Source organism: Polyodon spathula, chromosome 12 (genome assembly GCF_017654505.1).
Source record: "Polyodon spathula isolate WHYD16114869_AA chromosome 12, ASM1765450v1, whole genome shotgun sequence".
NCBI lineage: Eukaryota > Metazoa > Chordata > Actinopteri > Acipenseriformes > Polyodontidae > Polyodon > Polyodon spathula.
Genome location: NC_054545.1, coordinates 9,047,927 through 9,065,826, shown reverse-complemented (window position 1 = coordinate 9,065,826; position 17,900 = coordinate 9,047,927). Strand labels below are relative to the sequence as shown.

Here is a 17,900-nt window from a genome sequence, read left to right as displayed (position 1 = left end):
TAACAGCAGACAAGAATATGAGTTTATAAACATACTGCTATCCTTAAAATGTCATTTTTATTATTATTATTTTTTTTTTGTTATTTAATGTTATTCAGTAAAACATTGAGAAATTTCATTTTATTTACAAATCTGTTTTATTCTTGAATTATTAAACATCAGAACTTGTAGTGATAATATTTTAAGTATCCTTACACTACATAGTGAAAACAGGTGTATCAGTGGGGATGCTTTATAGAGGTTGGGCAGATTCCTGAAGTTCTACTGCTTGCTTGTAATCCATAATAGTTTGTTCTGTTAAACCAAGCTGACCTCATACATCAGCTCTGAGTTTATACACCAGTGCATCATGGGGCTGAAGCAGGAGTGCTGAGCAGAAGAGAGAAGTGTCATTACACTTGTCAATTACACATTAAATTGCCATTGACAACAAATCATTTCTACATTTTAAAAGCTATTTTCTAAAGGCCAATGACACTGCATTGCAAACATTAAAATTTTACAGGACAATGTTCAGGTGATTAAAACAAGATCCCACTTCAAAAGCATTTATTCATACTTTTCCTGGGTCTGTATTGCCTTTTAAGCAAAACGTATTTTATTAAAGTTACCTTTGTTCGTGGAGATGCTGTCAGACACAATGATTAAGAAATAAAAAACCTATTTGTGATGAACAAAAAGTTGTATTGATTTTGTGCCCTATAAACTGTACATACAGTATATACAGTTTATGGTTCATCCACTAGATTTAATTATCGTCTCTCCTCTAGCTGAAATGCATTAACTTGTCTAAAGCTATGCTTCCTTGAGTTAATAGGTGCCTAGAAAACTACAGAATGAACTTTTGTTCTTCACAGAAAGGCTATGTAATGCGTTATTTAGGTGTTAACTATAGGGTGTTTTGTGTGTATAAGAATATAGGTAGGTTGAGATTTTTCTGGCAATATATTTTCTTTATAAACCGCAATATATTTAAATAAAGTCCACTCATTATTCCAATCCTAATATATCACAAACACTAAATAACAATACATGTTACCAGAAATTAAGTCAGAGCATACTTAAATCAGACCAAAATTGTAAAATAACCTCACCATTATGAATTATACTGTTAAACAGTAAAAAAAAAAAAAAAAAAAAAGGTGAAAGGTGAAAGTAAAGCATGTATAGCAATGGGTCTCGTGAATGCTCTCATCACTGAGAGTAATTAAAATGAAAGTATGAACTTTTCTAGATGTATGACATCAAATAGAGTAGGATGCCTTGGAAAAATGCATTTCATTTCTGTGCAAATTAAATGGAAAGGTGATCTGACAATATATTATCCCGGTTATGTATTGAAGGACTTTATAATTAATTGCTGTGAAAATGCCAATATAAATGTCAAAGAGAATGCAGCTTAATTTGTAATAATAAAATGCTTACTGCCTCTTTAATGATTTGCTTCTATTTTAATGTATATTTCTATAGTTATATTTAAAACTAACTTTGAGTTCAACCTACTCATACAGCTTTTGTGCATATTAAACCAAACAAGACAACAAGAGCAACCCACACAACCCTTACAGATTGTAACTGGAAGCATAAACGTGAAACTGTTTCAGCAAAGTACCAAAGAATGATTAGATGAAGTTATCTAGGATTCTGGATAGACATATCCAAAGTGCATGAGACAAAAGACATGATACATTTAAATCATGACATATTGTCTGTTAAAACAAGTTTCAATCAATATCTGGACTGTGTCATCTTCTGATGGCTGAAAAAAATTCAAAGTGCACTTCACTTTGATCAACAATATAATTACGAAGAGCTGCAGAAATCCAATTCACAGGATTCTTAGAAGTGTAATCATGGTAACCCTGGTAACCAGCAATATATATATATATATATATAATTATTCTAGAATCTAATATATAATATATAAGATATATATATATATTATATAATTTAACAAAGTATACTGCTTTACTGTATCTTATACTTACACAATGCATTGGCCTGGTTTATATAGATGAATCTATGCATGTTATAAAATAGTATATGGTTGCTATAATCACTTTTACAAAGGGCTTGCATCATAGTATGGACAGATGATAACAATCTAGTTAAAACAAACTGTACCCTACACTACACTAAATAAAACAACTATTTTTAATTAACTATGTTTGTATATTTGTAGGAATGTTAGTAATAGTATTTATGAAATGCATATACATATGTATTGTTTTCCAATATGTTAATTCGGATCACTATGATTAAAATCCAATTTGCAAACTCAGTTGTTTCCTAAATGATATAAAACAATATTTGTAAATTTACCATAATTGAGTTCTGCCTTATTAATTTGTTTGTAAGTGTGGGGTTGTAGTGATTCATTTAAAAATAACAATGTCATTCCAGGTGGTTCATATGTAATGGGGAATCATTTCACATGTTGAACACCTGTACAGGAATTTCCAAGCTCTTTGTGATGCAGATTTGTAGGTCTGATACTGTATTGTTTTACTGATCATTGTTTTCATCCCACACAAAATAACTGGTGATCATCATCTTAGTGTAAAACCGATGTCTCCCGTTTTCGTGAGTTGACAAGAACCAACAACATATTTCAAAGTTTCCAATTTAGTAACATTAACAACACATCTTCTCTTTTAAAAAAAATAGGACCAAATAAAACCCTGGAGTAACTCAACAGGAAGTATGGTCATTATGTAATTATATAATGGCTCTGTCTTATAAAATCACAATGTCAAGGTCAAAAAAGATGTGAGATCATGAGATCTAACCAGTACAATCATGTTGGGATTTTTTTAAAGGATGTGGGTTGTTGAAGGCATTTTATAATAACCCAATACAACTATGAAGAATAATTATATATTTCAAGCTTTCATGCAAGTTTTGATTGAGGGATCAAAATTTTTTTTATATGTACATACAAATTTAAACCACAAATGTAAGGTACAAATGGATGGACATTGCCATGTTGTTGAGATATTAACATTTTCTGAGCAATGGTAATTTTCTTGGTTATAAAATGAAATACCACCACACATATTTGCTGTGAAAATGGGCTATCAGGTGAACTACTTAAATGACATTTTTTCATTTAATTATCAATATAGCAATAAATAAATAAATAAATAAATAAATCCCTACCTTGAGGGAGGTCATTCTCAGCCAGTTGGTACTGCTTTAGAGATATGTAAAGGTTTGCCCTGTTAAAATATATTTGAGCAGAGAATGGGCTGAGATTCAAGGTTTTTTTTTAAATGTTCCAGAGCTCCTTACACATATTGAAGCAAAGTCAGGGTAATTGCTCGATTCAGAACAGATGATTCGTTACTTGGATCAAGGTCATATGCCTTAGTATAGTACTTAGTGGCCTGCAATAAGAATTAAAATGATCATTTTAATTTAATATTTTCACATCTTTCATTGACCTAAAAATACTGTTGTTTTCAGTTTGTAAGGAAAAAAAACAAAAAAACAAAAACAAATAAGCACTGGCTTAAAGTCACTTCATTTTCAAAGAAGCACCACTTAATACAACAGAGGGAAAAGATTTTAAATATAGCATTTGTTATTTAAAAACAATAAATTTTGGATTTGCATAGTTTTTATGTGAGCAGATAGTGGATGAAAGTTTTGTATTGGATTGATTTACTCAAAAAACAACATTCATGAAGAAGAATGCTGCCACTTGGGAGCTAATTCAGTGCAAAAAGAGAATTCAATTTCTTACCTGTTCAAACTGCCTATTGGAGAAGTAGATGTTGGCAGCATTGAAGTAACCCAATGCATAATGAGGGTTAATTGTAATTGCTCTCTGGTAGTCCTTCATTGCACTGCAATGGTCTCCCATGAACTGATTTATGACACAACGGTTTGTAATCAGCTTTGATAAGCTTTATATATAAACGCAAAGAATTAGAAGTTTAAGCACAACAAAATATTCTCTTGCAATCACTAACTACATTAATACTTTTCATGTTACTGATAGATCTCATTTTACATTTATGGTTGAGATAAGTTGTTAAATACATGCTTGTTAAAGTTACATTTGAATGGGCACTGTATGTGAGATCTGCAATTGTAATATCCTACACTGCAAACCCTAACCTGTAGTGTGGATGACTGTAAGATTGTGTAGGCAAGTCTTAATTATTAATCACTCATACAGTTGCCTGTCTATGGGAGCAAATACACAAGTTACACACGCAAGAAAATAATTCAGAGTGTCAGTCATGATTCTTATTTTATGTTAGTCCAATTTTTAAATACATAACTTCAAAGCTGTATTTACATCTTAGAATGCAGTAAATGTGTTGCCCATTTGCAGGTTTACAACAGATCATCCCTCATAAGCAGTACTGCATGTCAGATCTGTATCAGCTACGACTGTAAACTGATTCCAGGCTTTCTTGAAGTTTTCAAAAACCTTGAAAGAATAACATTTTTGTGACAGCATGCCATTCATATGTCCATATACTGCAGACATCTTTTCAAAACTTTTTTAGTGGCTATAACACAGTGCAATAACTATTAAAAGGCAATTTTACAATTTATTTATTTATTTTTTAAATGTCACCTCCAAACCATAAAGCCAAATTTTAGTACAGAGCTACCGAGCGAATGCACCACAGTGATCAACCAATAAATTGGATTCATTTTTAAACTGCTATATTTAGTTTGCTTTGCATTACTACTCGGCAAGGTCAGACACAGCAGAATGTCACGGTCCTGAATTGCACAGCTCATTAAGTTGAGAGATGGCAGCAACATGTGATGAAGGCTAGTCCTACAGAAATGACACACTGCATTTTCAACTCCCATCTGGACTGATTTAAAAAGTAAAATGAAATCCTTTTTGTTCTACCAAAAATCAAACTGTTGGCACTGTGACTATCCACACACACACAAAACACAGTGGAAAGACTGCAAACAACCAGTATTAGAAGTTTAATGGTGGCAGCACCATGAGTGGAAGCTGTTCAAGCAATTAAAAATCGCACTGTTACCTGGAAGTTGTAACCAAGGTTGATTCTGGCTTTTGAACATACAGGGTTTAAGTGCAGTGCTGTAAGGAAATCTCTCTGTGCTTGTTTGGTTGCTGCTTCATGGTCGTAATCCATGTCTACATTTCCACATCCCACATATGCATCCAGGAAAAATGGCTTTAGTTTAATTGCTTGGTTAAAGGCATCAATTGCTACTGCAAGTTGTCCGAGTCTGAATACCAACAGTGCAAAAAGACAAACAAAGCAAAGAAAGGTACTTTTTTTTTATTATTCTATAATATGAACATAGATTGTTTTGTTTTTTTTACAAGGATTCCTTTTAATAATTTGAATGAGCCGTGGTCATAGAGGTGTATAAAGAGTCATATGCAGAAACGAATAAATCCAAAAGACTGCTATTTAATACACTGAAAACATATTGCATTACCAGTTCAACAGTATATGTACCAGGTATGAATTTGTCTGGAAAACTATTTAAAAATGTCAGTGTGTGATCTAGTAAAACTTCCTCTTTACAGTTCTTGTGTAGCTAGAGTTCTAATGTAAAATGTAATTCTCAAATAAGCAGTGGACACATATGAACTATTTCTTTTTTTAATATCAGTTAATCCCAATACATTATTTTAGACACCAGCTGAATACTTATTTGTTGACTTATGTCTACAAAATACCTAGAAAAAAGCTACAGAATTATGTTTCACAACAACAGTTTCTCTGTGAAAGTGGTCTCCCTGCTTGAAACTGCAAACAGATCTGCCAGTCGGAGTGAGAGCCAAGCTGCTAAGTAATGATACAACCATACTGCTTATGTCTTTAGAAGAGAACCTCATTAATATATATATATATAGATATAGATATATAATATTTGGTTTTTGGTGATGCAAAACTTTTAGCCATAGCTGCATATTTCAATCATTACAAAAAGACAATTGCTGTTACAAATAAATAAATAAAATTAACTATATAATTATTTTAGTTAAGATATACACCAAACTTTAAATTCTAACCCAATAGAAAAACAATTCACACCCTAGAGTGTCTTATATATATTCTATAGAGCTACTCAACTAATATCATTATATAAAAATAAATTGTAGGAATTAAAATGATTGTGTGTGGTTAAACCTGATGGCATGACTATTTGTGACTGTGGCAGGAAATGGCTTAGTGGTGACATCAGGCCAGAAGGAGGAACAAAAACACAGAGGTAAGGTAGTACTGCAGTTCAAAAAGACACGCTGGGCACCATTTATTTGATTACAAAAATAAAATAAAAGGTTGAACAAAAAAACACTGCTCACAGAGCACAAATAAAAGAGATAAACAAAAACAAATCTCGAGCCCAAAATAAACCACACACGGGTCAGGCTGGGCAGACTGCTGTCACTGATCCTGTAACTTTTAAATTCCTTTCTCGCACCTCGTTCGTGTACTCTCCTCCGTACACCCACCCGGAATGCAGTGAGCTGCAGGTATTTATACAGGTGACCAACATGTATTTTTTGTAAACAGACTTATTTGCTTTCCATGGGGACTTATCTTCATGTATAACTATATAATATACTATAATAATACAGTATTGAAAATGTATTGCAAATTAAACAATAAGCTACTTTTTTTGTTCTGTATTATTGAAAATAAAAATGTACTTGTTAAAAATTCTAAACAAATGTAATTCGTTGTTGTTTTTCCTAAATGATGAAGCAAATGAAATATACCATAATTTTATTATTGCTCTTGATATAAGATAAGCAAATCAATTAACTACTAAATCATTGTATTACTGACTATAATTTCATATATGTTAAACAAACATGTTTATTATAATTTTTTATTTGATTATGCAGTAATGGATACCTATGCTGTACCTGTTACAAATGTTTTATTCAAAGGCAATAATAAAAAAAACACATTGCTGGTTACAGGTAAGAGCGCCCTCTGCTGGATTTCTCAATATAATACTTTACTAGCCATGTAATGACTGAAAATGTACTTATAAATGAAAAATCAGTAAACTTAACATTTTTGGATAACAGTACTAGAACATACTTGTATCTCTAAGCCAGAGAAGCTTTCACTGTAAATCTACAGAAGCAAGAACTGAGGATTCATGCCTTGTATTTCTTGGCTTTCATCTGTGTTTTTCCTAGAAGAATGATTACAGGTGGTATGGGACTTGGCTTTTGTGTTGTTCCCTAGAAAAGGCTTGCTGGATCAGAGAAGAACCTAGAGCTGTTGGGATCACAAATGATTGCAAACATTTTCACGTCAGGAGTATATAAGTATATTTACATTTCCGTAAAGACTTAATTTTGGAAATTCAGTATTCCTATTTAGATTCTAGCATAGACATGGCTGACAGTGAAAAAAAGATGGCTTTGTCTGTAACATTTTACCTTTATTCATTTCAGCTGCATAATGGATACAGAAGCTTGCAAATGTCTTCATCTTACAAAAGTACTCTCCTCTGCAATCAAGAATACAATAATTACATTATTATAACAAAATTACTTGTGTAAGTATGATTTGAATGTTATATAAAAAAAGGAAAACATTTACTTGAAATGCGAGTTTGTCTTTACTTGTTATGCCTATGATGCGCGATAATATGAAATAAACATAGACAACAAATTACATTAAAAAGCAACACATGAAAATATATATATAACCTAGTTTGTAATATAGAAGCAACTTCTTATAAAATAGATATATAAACAAAACCATTACAAACAAGTATAAACTCTCTATTATTGTTACAAAACCCTGCTCTAACATTAAATAGAAATCTAGTGACCTTTGTTGGCCAAATACCAGAATGCTGGGGAGCCATCAACAACTATACAGCTCTCTGTAACACTGGCTTCTAATCAACACCATGGGAAGGCAGGAGCTTGTTTTAAGAACAATGTAAGATGAGTTTGGCTAACAATTGTACATGAAGTCATGTTTACTTTAGCATGGATGTTTATGTTGGTAAATGCAGAGAAAATATCTCATATGGCTTTCTTAGAAAAAGAAGAACATTCAGCGGTACCATTATACTTAAACTCATTAAAATATTTTGGTACTGTACGTTTGAGGAATGTCTGTCGTCCCCCCTCCCACCACCACCACCACCACCACCACCACCACTACCAATAGATAGCAGAGACAGCTGTGTCCTTCATAAAACTGTTTGTAAAATAATTTTTGAGGTCAAAATATATAAAAGTATTCCTAAATACTATAAAATACATATATTGCCTGTAGCCAAGGGACAACAACAGTTCAATTTAATCAAATGCATTGCTTTAAAATCTAGGCTTTTAATTATCTGAATTTCAATGACTATGAAGACAAAATAGATATGTTAACACTAGCAGTTTTGAATAACAAACTACACAACATAAGTTGTGTAGTTTGCACTGAAGCATAGCGCTGATATCGTTTTACACATTACACTATATACAGAGCATCAAAAGAAAGTTATCACTATTATAAGACATTTATTTTAGAAAAATAAGGTATATAAATGATGGACATTGACAAAATGTTTTTGGTTTCTTTTTAATCACTCAATGATTCATCCTTGACCATGACACGCTTGAGTGACTATGACTGAAGCACATGCACTTCATTGCATAATTAATGAGACAGTTGATTGGACACTGGCTATGCAGTGATTTCAGGTGTTAAATTGTAAGCTTGAATAAAAGCAATAAAGAAAATCACAGAAAAAAAAACAATATGCCACGTCTGTCAAGACAGCAGCACCTTTGTGCAATCGACATGTTGGAGGCTGGACTAGGGCAGCGTACTCTGGCTTGCCATCTTGGGTGCTCACAGCCAGCAATTTCAAACCTGGCGAGACAATATAACCAGGCACACTCTGTCAATGACAGGCCAAAAACTGGGAGACCAAGAGTCACAACACCTGCCCAAGACCAACAGATCATTTTGCAGCATCTTCGTGATGTCAATTGTTAATCGGCACAATCAAAAGTCACTGACCTGCTCTAAAACAGAGTTTGTCATTTTAGTGAATTTTATCCAAATATAAGTGACAAGTTTCTGTTGATGTTCAAATATAAGTGATATGTTTCATTGAATGCTCAAATATAAGTGATATGTTCCTTTAGACGCTCAGTATATATTATTATTATTATTATTATTATTATTATTATTATTATTATTATTATTATTATTATTATTATTATTATTATTATTAATTAATTAATTAATTAATTTATTAATTAATTTATGACTGAGAATTTTTCCATTGCATGGAATATCACACCTAAAGACTGGGCAGCTGGCTCTTCTGAGCAATAGATTATTATATCAAAACTTTGATATCTGACACGTGGAAATATCAGAACTTTGCATTAACTGTTTTTTTTCTGTAGTCTCATAGTGACTCAATGCTGCCACTTGGTGGATCACCTGATCTGCAGCAGGTATTATGTTGGGCATGAGATAAAAGTGTGATGCTCGCTGTAAATCCTGGGTCAGGATATCAGTAGATGAAATAGTACACAGGTGATGGACTGTTTTATAATTCTAAGATTTACTAAAGAAAACACAGAAACAATTTAGTGCTATGGCTCTAGTTTCACGAAATTAATCATTTAAAAGAAGATTCTCAAAAGTGTATTAAGAAACAATTTCTTTAAGACAGCTTTTTTAATAGGAGTCTGTTAATGTAAGATAGACTTACTACCAGAAAGAGTGCAACTTTTTTTTTCTTCAAATTTTGATAATAGAATTTTTTGAGAAAAAAGGTGTTAATAAATAGGGCCAATCTGACAAACTTTGGTCCTCAAACAACAGTAATATCCCTAGATTCTGCTGACCAGAAAATAAACTACAGACCAAATTATAAAGTAATATTTGCAATTAACCCTTTTGCTATAACAGTTTTCTATGGGTGGGAAAGACCCTGTGAAGTGCAAGCAAAAAATATGAATATAGGGGAGAGACTCCAGCATGCAATAGTGTAGGACCACAGCTTCAAATACTCATTGCATCTAAATGCAGCTGTACTTTTCATAATTATTATTTTCTAACAACCAAAAATAAAAAAAATACTTTTGTAAAATAAGCTTTGAAGAAATTGGATACTTTTGATAGTGTGAGAAGGTAAAAATATATGATTTATAATGAGAAATATAACATCTACTACATTAATAAGTTTATACATATTACATGCTTCTAAGATAGATAGACATATAAGTAAGTAGGAACGCTTTAACTAGCACTGGGACAAATTTGAGGAATATGCATACCATTTTTTTACGTGACTACTTCTCCTAATACCTTGTCAATTAAATTAAAATGTAACAGTGTTAATTCACAGCTCTTAAGCATCTGTTAATTACTCTTGTCAAACATTTAAATGTAACATGTAGTGTTCTATTGTAAATGTGTGCCCAAAAAATGGCATGTTACAGGTAAAGGAAAATGGTTCATTTACACTTGTTTTTCTTGCTCTAACATTTCATCACTCAATGAATAAAGACAAAAAAAGGCAATACTATGTGTGTGGCCTATTCACTTGTGCACAGACTACAATAACAAAAATGAGGTATTTGTTTTTGCTCTATTGATAAACTGACAGTAACAATTTATTGAGGTTAACATGTTCACTTTCTGGTGTCACTCAATGATTTATTAGAATGTAACTCACAAATGAACCAAGTGCTCTGGCAGATAAGTAACTGCATGCACAGGGTCACTTAAATGCCAGTTTGCTTGTTTCATAAACTGCAGCATTCCTTTACCATGAGCCTGTACTCCGCTATTCAGTTGAGAGTGCTATCCATTTACAATCTGTGAGCTATCCCTTATAAAGGCTCTCTTCCGTATCCTGCAAACCTTTCACTGACCTCAAAACTACAAAAGCTAATAATTAAAAGCTTTTTTTAACCTCAATAAAGTGGGGAGAGAATAGTGAGGTGTGTCAAAGCAACTCAGTTCAGGCTGTAAAAGAGCCATTCATGAGAAAGAGTCAAAACAGGTAAATCTCTGGCACCAGACAGACCAATTGGAGCCTAAAGTTTGTTCATCTCAGTAATTACCTGTTGCGAAGCATATGTAGCCATGGAATTCTAGTAAAGGGGTTGGAAGTTATAATGACAGCACAGTCATTAGCAGTAATATTGAAACTTTGTAGATCTCTACACAAAGTTCCCTGGGCTAAAAGCTTTGGAGACTCTTGACTGCCAGACAATGGGGGGAGTACAGAGTAAACAAAACAGATTCTATGTTGATAACTTTTCAGTTCATTTCATTCTGTCCCAGATTTCAGATAGTAACAACTAAGCATATCAAGTTAAATCAATTATTTCAGTTTGGCACAGTATTTAAATGGTAAAAATCACACATGTAGTGAGTGTTCTTAGTCAATATTAAGACTGTAGGCCCAATGTGTTGAAATTATTGGTTACATGAAATTAATCATATGAAGTTTAATAATAACAAATAATATGTTACTGATATTTGTAATTTGCACATTTCGTTAATAAAAAAAAACAAAAAACATTTTAAAAAAAGATAATTACTTGTTTGTTGGGGTCCATGTTGCCAGGAAAGAAACTTGCTGTTCTGGTTTCTTTCTCTCTGATAGAATTTGCTTTTTTCTCAATGTGATTGGGACTCCTTTCACTTGAATTATATCAGAATATGTCACCTGTGTATCACAACCATAAATAAAGCAGGTGCTCGGAATTTGCAAGACAAAGATATGGCTTAATCTGTGATGGGCATTAAAGTTTTTATACCCTATGTTATGTTTCATTGAGTACAGCTGTGTTCCATATACTTTGATGCCATATATATATATATATATATATATATATATATATATATATATATATATATATATATATATATATATATATATATATATATACATACACACACACACACACACACACACAGCTCTGGAAAAAATTAACCACTGCAAAATTATCAGTTTCTCTGGTTTTACTATTTATAGGTATGTGTTTGGGTAAAATGAACATTTTTGTTTTATTCTATAAACTACTGACAACATTTCTCCCAAATTCCAAATAAAAATATTGTCATTTAGAGCATTTATTTGCAAAAAATGACAACTGGTCAAAATGCAAAGAAAATAAGTTCATATTCATTTTTAAACAACACAATACTAATGTTTTAACTTAGGAAGAGTTCAGAAATCAATATTTGGTGGAATAACCCTGATTTTCAAGCACAACTTTCATGCGTCTTAGCATGCTCTCCACCAGTCTTTCACATTGATGTTGGGTTACTTTATGCCACTGCTGGCGCAAAAATTCAAGCAGCTCGGCTTTGTTTGATGACTTGTGACCATCCATCTTCCTCTTGATCACATTCCACAGGTTTTCAATGGGGTTCAGGTTTGAAGATTGGGCTGGCCATGACAGGGTCTTGATCTGGTGGTCCTCCATCCACACCTTGATTGACCTGGCTGTGTGGCATGGAGCATTGTCCTGCTGGAAAAACCAATCCTCAGAGTTGGGGAACATTGTCAGAGCAGAAGGAAGCAAGTTTTCTTCCAGGACATTCCCCAACTCTTAGACAGCCAGGTCTGTTAAATGGTGTATCTTTGCTCCTGATCATTGATGCAACGTCAGCTGAACCATTCTGTTTCATCAACATCTTTTACAGGGACTTGCTGTTCAGACTGTGTTTCTGTAAGCATCCTGGAAGCCTGACAGAAAGGATATAACATTATAATTATAATACAGTTATCAACAAGCAAGTTTTTAATTGCAGTTCATACTACAGAATATCAAAAATGATCATTATGCATACCAAATGTTTCCTTTCTGCCTTTTGATAACTTTCAGCATATACTGATCAGCACAATTTAATTAAAAAAAGGCATGTCGGAATAAACTACAGGTCATCTGTTACTAATTGTAATTCAGAGAGGAGTCTACTTGATCTGGAGACAAAGGTTGGGGTTCAGCTGATAATGCTGATCCCTCTGTGGGAATGTGTAGGGTTCCCTGAGCTTCCAATGCCCATGCTTCACTTCTACCCCCTTTATAAATAGCAAAGGCTAGACACATTTTAACAAATATAAATGTGTGAGTTGTTTTTTTTTTAAATTAGACAGTTATTAAATAAACCAAGAATCGTGCTAGGAATGTGAAGCTGTAACTGAATCTAAAAACAGACCACACATTTAAATTGATAGAGTTTACAGTAGAGCACTTATTACTTTTTGTAGTGGTTGTAGGGCAAAACCACAAAGACAGCAATGTGTACTAAAGGTTTCAATAGTTCCACACTGTCCAATAACATTATTTAACCAACTGTTTTTTTCAGCAAACCTGCCCCATGGACATGCAACATAGTGAAAACTCTTGTACGAGCCCCAGGAAAGAAGGAAGTTCCAGAGAAAGGAGGTTGTCAAGAAACCCCAACCAATCAGCTGACTTAATTGGCCTCTAGTTAATTTCTTTGTACCAATGGATGTTGCCAATTGTAAGATTTGTAAATTAATTAAAAAATAAATAAGGCTGACTTTTTTTTTTTTTTTTTTTTTTAACATTGTTAAGCAACAATGGCACCCGATATGACAAAGGTCAAAGGTTCGATTTATTTATTTTTTTGTTACTGCTGTTTCTCACTGCCCTCAAGATATACATGTCTACTGAAATATATTTCAAACACCACAAAATGTTTTAGCTTGGTATTTTCAAACTGGTGATTGGTATTTGAGTGTGTTTGTATTTCACCCTAAATTCATATTCTGTTAAGGTTATGCAGATAAGAAAACACCACAACTTTTGTAACTAGCACATTTATATTTCTTTTATATTTTTATATATATATATATATATATATATATATATATATATATATATACACACACACACACACACACACACACACACACACACACACACACACACACACACACACACACACACACACTGATGTAATAAAAACCACATGATGCATTAGACTTCTTGTCCATTTGTTTTGTCTAACTTTCCTGTAATAATTATGCTCAAACATGGAAAATACAAGCTGCAAAAGAAGCTGACATTGACCTAATAGAAAATATCTCTTTTGATCCAATTCACTAACCTCACATTTAGTACTGTGACCAAGCACTCTCTCTCTGTGAGCTCTGACCATCAGGTCTGAAGCCGACAGTGAGTCTGTGTGGCTCCCAGACTGCAGAGATGCAATAACTTCATCAGTCGTCCTTCCACTCTCCCTAACTGGTAACTTTGCAGTGTCTTCTTTTGGCTTTCTGTGCTAGTATATTATTGATGCTCCTGTTCTCGCTATGTCCGTAGCCTTTTCCAGCAGTTGTGAAGTGCACTTCACACTTTGACTGTGACTGGAACCCACGCTGCTTTTTCTGCTTCAAGGAATTTCAGGTTCCACAACTGTTGCTTCATCAGGCACTACAGAAATCGACCTTTCAGTCTTTAACTTTTTTTGCTTTTTCCTCCTTTTGTTTTCCTCTTTCCCAGAGTCATCTGCACTGGCACTAGCCTGAGTCTCCCGAAAGAGAATCATCACTATGTTCACTGTCATTGCTGCTTCTCTCTGTCTCCAGTGATTTCTAGCTATTTTTGGACTGTATTCTAGCTTTATTGGTTTTCGGTTTGTTTATTGATATGGGTTTCTCCACTTCCTCTATGAAAGGGGATTTCAATATATGTGCTCTGGTTCGAATGACAGGATTATATTTTGGTTTCTGAGGTGGTTGAGGCCGTTTGGAAATTGTAAATGCTTTAGTGGTTCCATCTATTAGTGCTATTACAGGTTTACAGACTGCTTTACCTGCATGTTCTGATATTTCGCTATTTAACAAGCCCTCGTCTTCACAAAGTTTCTTTTGTTTTTTATAGTTTTCATGACCCTTATTATCTTCTTGAAAACATGCAGTTACCCCTTTAATCCCATTAAGGTCCTTAACTTGGTTTGGAAATCTTTCTGGCTTTGGATCTTTCTGGCTTTGTGGGTGATGAATTTAAAATATCTTTTTGCACTTCAGTAAAGCCAACAAAGTTTTTAGAAGCAAATGTGTTCTTATTTTTACTGGCATTGGAGTGGTTACGGGTTCTCTTGAGAGAGTCTGTCTGAAGTGATTGAACTGGAACAGATTCTGCCATCATTGTTGGAGAAATCCTTTTTCCGGAAGAACTGCTGATCTGCTGCGTGCAATGAAGAAAATCCTTCTGAGACTGCTTGCGTAAGGGCTCAACCTCCTTTTTTAGCTGCAATTCTTCATGTTGACTTAGTAACTTAAGATTTCTATCCATCCTTAATTATTCTTTAATTTGAAGTTCTTCAAGACAAAATAAAAAAAAAAGTTTGCTACATGAAAATAGGTATTGATTAGCTTTTTTGACAAATGATTGTTAACAATGTATTTTTAAATATGTGGCTCCACTGAGTACAGTATTAAAAGAATACAATCCTGTACAGCTATTCTCTATGGTGGGGAATAATAATAATTAGATCCTCAGGTTTTAGTAAATCTGCAATGACAGCTACCACCGTGTGGCAGCAAAGAGAGTCAGCAACTAAAACTGGATGAGGCACAGTAATAAAGATTTGGGATTCGGCAAAACTAATTGAACAATATGAAGATACACTGACAAAATATAACATCTACTGCAAATAATACACTTACCATCAAAAATCTTTAATCATAGAGAAAAAAAAAAAAAATCATTAATTCAGTGCTCATACAAAGGCTTGCCATCTCTCTATCTGTCGGACTGGAAATAACGCAGGATGCTGTAGAGTAAAAATGTGGTTCAAATGCTGACTTAGATGGATCACCCAAGTTGTGAATAGGTAGTTCAGTTTTTACATCCATTGAATAGTTAAGGTGGTTAATTGATGTGGACACCTGTCAACTTGAATAACAACAATAACAATTCATTTTTAAATATTAAACAATGGTGACTCCTCCTGGATGCACTTACATCATCTCAAACTCTCCTAATCAAACCTACTTTTCTTCCCCCTCTTCCTCACCCACCGCTGACCCTCAATCTCTCCCTCTCCTACTCTCAGCACATCTTAGCAATTTGTAGCTTCCTCACCAACTACTCCTTGCTCCTGTCCGCCCTGACTACTGCAACTCCCTCTGGCTGGCCTTCCTGCCTCTGCTATCTGTCTGCTTCAGCTCATCCAAAACTATGCTGCTCGCCTTGTATTTTCCCTTCTATGTTTCTGCCATGCTACACCACTGCTCTGCTCCCTCCACTGGCTCCCTATCGCTGCTCACATCCAATTCAAAACTCTTGTACTCGCCTATTGCTGTCTTGACGTTTCTGCTCCCTATCTCCAGATTATCATTTCTATGTGTATTGTTTGTTGCCCAAAAGTGGCCTTGAAATTACTGTAATTAATAGTAATACAGATTGGTAAATAGACTCTTAAGGTGTCCCACCAAGAAATCTATCTACTCACTACTCTAAGAGTGAGAGGTAGGTTCAACCAGTTTGCTGTAACCGTTAATTAAATTAATAAAACAATGACACATACAGATCAGATACTGTGCATAAAAAAAGACAATGTTAACGTTCTCAGGCAATTAGGTTAGTTGCAAAAAATAAAACACACTGTAGCACAATTGGTACTATTTGACTGCTGACAAGAGTATACTGAGGATAACATTAGAACTTACAATGTTTACATAATATAGTGGCAGCTTATTTTATAATTTATAGTTCTATTAATGTTAAACACGAACTTTGGCTGCAACATGACCGGAGAACAAGTTTAAATAAACTGCTTATTTATTTTTGTTTTGTTTTGTTCTGCTTATTGTGTGGTTTCTTCAGAGTTACGATTCACATTCATAGTGTTTTTTCACATTTATAAAATGTAACCCTACCTATAGTCACGCATATAAATCCGACATCTTTTTTTCACGTTTTCTGTCACAAAATTAAGTTTTTTATGTGTTTTTTTTTTTTTTTTTTTTTGTAAATTAAAATCTCTGGAGATATTGGCCTTCTGAGGGCCTGGTATTTGTACGCAGTAAACAGAGACTTCAACTTGTCTCCTAGCAACGAATCAAACCAATGTGGAAACACGTGGACAGGAACTGAAAGAAGCAATGAATGGCGACGTGGATTGTTGGTCATATTGTCTTTTGCGACACAGGCTACCTTCAGCAGGCTACGTGTGACTTGGGAGACCTATAAAATCATCTGAACATTACTGTCAGCGACAATAAATAATAATAATGTTAATTGTGTGTTGATTTAAATTGTTGTAATAACAACATTTATTGGTAAAGTCCTCAATGTGAACTGGAAACGATGGGCTTGTAAATGGCATTTGAGATACTTGATTTTGTGGCAAAGTTCAGAACAGGACATGTTTAGCCTATATTATACCATGGCTAGTGAGTTTTTTGATATCAAATGTGTATTTATCTCCAGTAAAGATACTAATGCCTCGTGCTCTGGAGAACATAGTCCTGGTTTCCAAGATTGACAACTGTATTTTTCAACATTATGTGTGAACAAACTATTAGAATGTATATTGAAATGTTATACCAGGCTGCAAATTATTGTTTTATTTTTTCTAAGTGATTAGCTCAGACGTTTTTTAACTGACAGCAAAAATGTTAATCCTGCCGGATCTCGCTACTTTGTTTCCTAGAATTAATCGATTCTGCATGAAAGGACTAGTAAAGAGACCTCAAAGTCCTTGTAAAATGGCCTGGCTAGTAATGGCTCTGTATTTATAACCTTTGTCTGGGATGTATAATAAAATGTTTCCTTACAGCCCGTGCAACACAGCAATTTAAAAAGATAAAACGCTTTATTAAAATGTGTGTCAGAGAAAGGAACACAGAATATAACAGATATTTAAGATGACATTCACTTATTAACACTTTAA

The 17,900-nt window shown here is 33.7% G+C and overlaps 1 pseudogene; it reads right to left on the bottom strand.

Moving 5' to 3' along the window:
• Positions 1 to 232: 232 nt before the first annotated feature.
• LOC121324320 lies at positions 233 to 5,135 on the bottom strand (annotated as a pseudogene).
• Between the last annotated feature and the right edge of the window lie 12,765 nt (positions 5,136 to 17,900).